This window comes from Apium graveolens, chromosome 7 (genome assembly GCF_009905375.1).
Source record: "Apium graveolens cultivar Ventura chromosome 7, ASM990537v1, whole genome shotgun sequence".
Taxonomy (NCBI): domain Eukaryota; kingdom Viridiplantae; phylum Streptophyta; class Magnoliopsida; order Apiales; family Apiaceae; genus Apium; species Apium graveolens.
In genome coordinates this window covers 164,528,174-164,534,965 of record NC_133653.1, presented here as the reverse complement: position 1 = coordinate 164,534,965, position 6,792 = coordinate 164,528,174, and positions in this window count along the sequence as shown.

The following is a 6,792-nucleotide window of genomic DNA, read 5'->3' as shown; positions in this document are numbered from 1 at the left end:
TGCTTCGGTGATTGTTCTATTTTCCAGTTGGCTTTGCGATGTTCGATTTCTGCAAATTATATAGTATACATTATATGTATATGTGTAAATCCTCATCCTTGTATTGCTGTTGTTGCCGCCTCTCGGATTTTTCTGAGAGGTATGGCGGCGTGTGTAACGACCGAGGAATTTCGATTGTATTATATTATAATAATGATAAATTATGTGTATTATTATGTGATTAAATGTGTTAAGTCGTGAAACCATAACTGCTATGTGTTATGTGTTGGCTGTTTTGATCCAAACGTGTTTTGGATATTTATTGAGCGTTTTATCGTCAGTTATATATATTATATTAAAACCTGTACAGCTCAAAATTATGTTTTAAAAGCCCGTATTTCAAACAAAATTATTGGCTCTATTTTATTAAAAATGCCCTATACCATATCGCTATTCTGAACCCCTAGACGTTTTACAAATTGACCTTTTTCACGAAAAACGACTTTTCCGGACCCCTTCGGGTACCAAAAACCCCACAAAAATAACATTTTTATTTTTATATGATCATGAAATTATCATATATCATTTTTTTGTATTTTTGTAATTTTCACAATTTTTGGGGAATTTTTAGTATTTATTTTGTAATTATTGGATATTTAAAAATTCAATATTAATACCCAAAAATTATAAAAATTGGGGCCAAATAATTTTATTAGGAGTATAATTAGACCCTTAATTTTACTTAGGGGTATTATTTTCATAAATATAAATACCTGATTTATTAGTAATTAAATCAGTTAATTATAAAGAAAAATCAGAAAATAAAAAGAAAAAGAAAAAGGAATTAGGGTTAGGGTTTCTGTGAAGAACAGAGCAGAAGGATCAATCGCGATTTTGAAGGTGATTCCGACAACCAAATCGAGCGTGTAAGTAGTCAAATTGAAGCTGGTGATTCGTAGTTTCTATTTATGTGAATATTTTTGTTGATTGTTGAGTTGATTTTAATTTCGTGTTTTCGGGTTTAATTCTTGAATTCGGGTTTGATTCTCTGTGTGTTGTTTGATGTTATTGTTGTTGGAGATGAGTAGATCGTTGTTGTGCGAGTCGAACGGTACCGGTTTCGTGATGTTTGGTGTCCGTTTTAGCATCGCCGGAGTTTCGCCGCCGCCACCGTGTTCTTCGCGGTTCCGGCGCTGTGTTCGACGAAGACGAAGAAGGAAGGAAGGGAGGGACGTCGTTGTGATGCTGTGCCTCAGAAACGCAGAAGAAGCAAGCTGAAATCAAGTGTTTTCGTCTCGCCGGAATTTTTCCGCCGGCGTCGGATTCTGGGATTGCAGGGCGGTGTTCTTCCCGACCCGATCGGGTCGGGGACGACCCGGTTGCAACCCGGTTTCAACCCGGGTTCAATCCTAAAAACCCTAAACCCTGTTATGTTTTTGTGTTTCTGAATAAAATAATTAATTATTTATATTTTAGTAATTAAAAATCATTTTTAATAATTCTAAAAATTAATTAAAAATTAGTTTGATATTCTGAAAAATAGTATTTATAATTTCTGATTTATTTTATTAAATTATAAATTCAAATTTATTTATTTAATAAATTATTTATTTTTTTTATCTAATTATTTATTAATTATCTAATTAATTAATAATTGGGAATAAATTAATAATTAGGTAATTAATTAGTAAATAAGGATTAGAAATGATTAAGTGAGGTAATTAATAATCTAATAATTAGTTAATAGTGCGAATAATAATTCGGTAATTAGAATTATTATTCGAGCGTTAGTTATTCGAATAATATTGTGATAATTATTCGTATCGTATAATAGTTATCGGTAATTATCTGTTTAGCGAATCGTATGAGTTTCAATAATAATAGAATAGTTCGGTAATTAGGCGAGAATCGCGAGTAGCTCGTAGTTATACGAGTGATTAATCGTTAAGTTGGTCTATAATTCGAGTAATTCGTAGTTATTTGATAAATAGCGTATCGGTTAATTAAATCGATTGATTATTTGTAAATAATCGATCTGATCGAATAAGTAATAATAATTTGTAATAAATAATAATAATTCCTAATAATTAGGGATTAATTATTTTAAAATACAATAATTATTAATTAATTATTTAAAAATATGATTAAGGATTGTTTAATTATAATTAATTATTTATAATTAATTATTTATAATTAATTATTAATTAAATAAATCTTGTTTAATTCATAATAATTCAACCGTTAGTTCGATTTGAGCGAAACGAAGACCCCTAGACTCAGAAAAATGAGACGAATCCAATAAAAATAGTTGTAAGTTATAATTTATTCCGAAAGAAAGTGGTTTGGTGATAATTGATAGTTCGTAGGTCCTAGTAGGAGTATAATTGAGCCGAATAAATCCCGAAAAATTATAATAAAATCAGATAAGACTAGTAATGCAGGTATAAGTCTAGAATTGATTCTAAAAATAATTATAAATCTAGAAATTAATTATGTGCTTTATGTGCTACGTGCTTTATATGATTATGTGAACCTATGTGCTGTATAAATGTATGTGTATATATATGAGTCAGATAGAAACGCATGGGTAGACTGATAAGGTTGCGTGTTATCAATTCAAGATACACGTATATAGTAAGTTATCTAAATGCCTATCTTTCCATGATTTGTTCAGTGTTAGCAAGGCCAAGCAAGCTAGGGTCAAAAGGCGGTGAGTTAAACCAGGTTAAGTACGCGCAAGGCAAGTTTTTCCCCTATTCTAAATTCAGAATAGTGATTTATATTTCTTTTCTATCGTATCAGTTCTCTTTGATAATCATTGTTCATATACACTGTTATCCAATTATTATTGCTTGTTTCCAATTTCATTTCAATTCTTGATTTACCCAATTTATTGAATTCCCTGTTCATATTTCAATTCCTTTACCCTTGTTACATATACTCTGGTATATCCTGGTGTTGGGATATATCAATAGCATTCCGATTGTTCCGGATGCTAAGCCTTGGACTGGATGGTTACTATACGGGCTGGGTTTTACCCAGACCATTATTTAATAGGCCATAGTTGCCTGAGTACTCCTTATGTTGGTTGGGTCTATGCAGTTGGGTATAGATCCACACTATATTCTGACTGATCAGCAGGTTATAGTGCATATGTTGTTTCTTGTTTCCATTCTTGTTTATTTGGTACTCGCCAGCATTGGCAAATTACTATTCTATACAGATTCAGATGGTTGTTCCGACCAGCACCTTATTTTTTCACTCATTTCTCTTTCTTTATACTATATATATTGTTGCAGGCTTGTTGAGCAATTTTGGCTCATCCCTTTTTATTGTTACTCCTATTGTTTTACAGTTAAGGTAGAGAATGAAACCCATCAGAACCCGCATAGTCAAGAAGCGAGTCAAGCAGCGGGACCCTCTTATACCAAGAGTGTTCCTTCCTATTCCCGAAGAGAGCTTTGAATTGCCAGATCGGGTGTAGCAGGATAAGTAGTAATGTTGGGTTGAATAAAAGTCTTGTGTGGTTTGAATAAAAGTTGTGTAGTGAGACTGTAGATAGAATAAAGTTTTGTAACAAAGAGAGTTCTTGAGACAGGTTTTATTTAGTTGGGTTTGTAATAAAGTGTAGTATGTGATTCTTGTTTTCAAACTCAGACCTTAAAAGATCCTGAGTAGTGATAGTTCGGGGTAATTATTATATTTATATTCCGCTTGTGCAGGTTTAGTTGGTAATTATTGTTAATAATGCCCCAAATCTATACCCCGGATTTGGAGGGTGTTATAGTTGGCATCAGAGCTTAGGTTTGACTTTTGAAAATAAGAACGTTAGGGCTAAGATAAGATAGGAAAATGAGATACGATAGAAGTAAGAGTGTTAGGATTGTTTGTTTATGTGATTAGAAGTTATGAGTTTTAGGATTGTGATTTGATTGTTTTTGTGTTATTATTTTTATGTATATTAGATGGCTTCTTTATCATCGTCTACGGAGAGGACCGAGACAGACCCAGTGGTTGCACCGGTATTAGCCCCAGTGTTAGAGCAGATCTTACCTCCATTGCCACTACCTCCACCATTGCCACCTGGACCACCACCAGAGATACCACTTCCCCCATAGATACCAGGTTTTGCAGATTATTTTCCATACTTTGAGCCAGAGATACCAGATTTTTCACCATTAGAGTTTCCGATGTTCGATATCCCTGACATGGTTGATCTTCCGCAGTGGGAGGATTTAGAGCCTCAGATTCCTATGCCACCAGTCGAGATTCCAGAGATGCCACAGATGGAACCAGAGGCAGAGCCGCCAGTATATGCACCTATGGAGTAGCCTTTCTTATTCCATGCCCCATTAGCCATTTATGCACCTGTTCCTGGAGTTTATCAGTTTCCTCAGCCAGAGTTTATGGATGAGATCGTGGTAGATGGACCATTACCTTCTCGAGGTTCCAGCACTGATCTTCATGAGCATCATACAGTGACTTACCAACGCTTTCAGGCAGAGAGGGAGGAGAGGATTAGATGGCAGAACCAGTGTAGAGAGATCCTTGGATTGTATGAGACGCAGGCAGATGGTCCTGTCAGAGCATTACGACCAGATTATATACTGAGAGAGAGGCTACATCAGATTCATCGGATTAGTTCTCAGCAGCTTACTGATTTGAGACAGCAGGATCTTAGTGCGGAGACAGCATATCGCAGAGCATTAGGACTTACCAAGGCAGTGCTAGAGGCATTGCAGGAGGAGTTGAGCCATGCCACCAGGATTTTGAGACTAGCAGATCGATGAGTGTTGTATTATGTATATTTTATAGATAGAGGTAGCATAGTATTGTATGACTAGTTTGTATGAGTGTAGCTACTGACTTTGACTGATAGTAGTAGCAGTATGACTGTTATATCATAGGTTTTTGTATCAAGCACTGACACCTGTAGCTGGTGTTCTACCTATATATATATATGAGATAATCTTTTGCACATTTTCTTTATTTTATTTCCAGTTATTTAAGCATTTACATTTATTTCAGTACCATTGCATATTTACAAATGTTGTTTTATTTACGATCATGTTGTACCCTTATGTTTTAAAAAAAAAATTAAAAAAAAAACATATCATGCTGTTTTATTTATTCAGTTATTTAATAAGCTGTTTTATTTTCCTAAATCAACTGTTTTAATATATGTTTAATATACTATTATTAAAGAAGACCCATTGTTTATTTATCAGAAAGATGGCACCCAAAAGAAAAGCACAACCCGACTCATCAAATGGAAACACCGAGGGCCAAAACAATAATAACCAGATGGATCAGATGTTTAATCTCATGCAACAGCAGATGTTGATGATGCAATAACAAATGTAGCAGCAACAACAGCAGTTCCAGCAACAGATGTTACAACAAGCCGCTCATCCAGGACATCAAGTACCACCAGCAGCACATACAGTCACTTTCAAGCAATTTCAGTCGGTTAAGCCACCGGAATTTATGGGTTCCACGGATCCTACAAAAGCGAGAGCTTGGCTGAAAGAGATGGAAAAGGCTTTTTCGTTAGTAAAGGTTGAGGAAGAACAAAAGACGGATTTCGCTAGCTACTTTCTGAAAGGCGAAGCTAATTACTGGTGGGAATCGAAGAAAGCTTTGGAAGGAGAAGATGTAGTGACCTGGGATAGATTCACTGATCTTTTCTTGGAGAAATATTTTCCTCATTTTATGAAGAACCAGATGGAGATCAAATTCCTGGAGCTGAAGCAAGACAACTTATCGGTTGCGGATTATGAGACCAAGTTCACTAAATTGGCAAGATTTGTTCTAGAGCAAGTGGATACGGACGAGAAGTGGGCCAAGAGATTCCAGCAAGGACTAAAACCATGGATTCGTAGCAGGGTAGCTGTGTTTGAACTGACAACTTATACGGATGTTGTTCAGAAGGCTATGATTATTGAAGGTGAAAGCGAAGCAGCTCAGAAAGAGAAAGGACCAGGAAATTTTCAGAATCGTTTCAACAAAAGGTCGGGATTTCAAGCTCGAGGAAAAGTAAACTTTAGGAGACCAGAACAAAAAACCCATAGGATGGGTAATCGACTTCCTGCCCCAACTCAGCAAAGGCTTATTCGACCGCCTGTACCTGATTGCAAAACGTGTGGTAGAAAGCATACGGGAATTTGCAACAAGCCAAATGTCACGTGTTTCAAGTGCAAGCAAAGGGGACACTATTCTGGAGAATGTACGATGGGAAAAGCAGAAGTTACTTATTTCCAATGTGGGAGAAAAGGATATATCGCCAGAGACTGCAGAGGAATTGCAATGGCCGCTAGTATTCCAAGAGTTTTACCATTACCTCCACCTCCACTACCACAGCAAAATCAGCCTAGAGCAAGGACTTTCAATATGTCAATAAAGGAAGCGGTACAGAGTCCGAATGTGGTTGCAGGTACACTCCCTGTAAATTCCGTAAATGCTTTAGTATTGATTGATTCAGGAGCTACTAGATCTTTTATTTCTGAAGATTTTATCTCTAAGATAGATTGTGAGATCCAGTGGTTAGATGAAGTGTTAGTCATAAAATTAGCAAATGATGATCAGGTTGTAGTAGATCGAGTATGCCCGAGTTGTGATATTGAGATAGGGAGATGTCATTTTTCAGTTGATTTGATACGTTTTAGGTTAGGGGAGTTTGATGTTATTCTAGGAATGGATTGGCTATCTAGTAATAATGCTCAGATTGACTGTGCGAATAAAAGAGTGAAATTGCAAACTGAAGAAAATGAAACGGTAATATTTAAAGGTGAGAAGCAAAAGCAGAAATTCCTA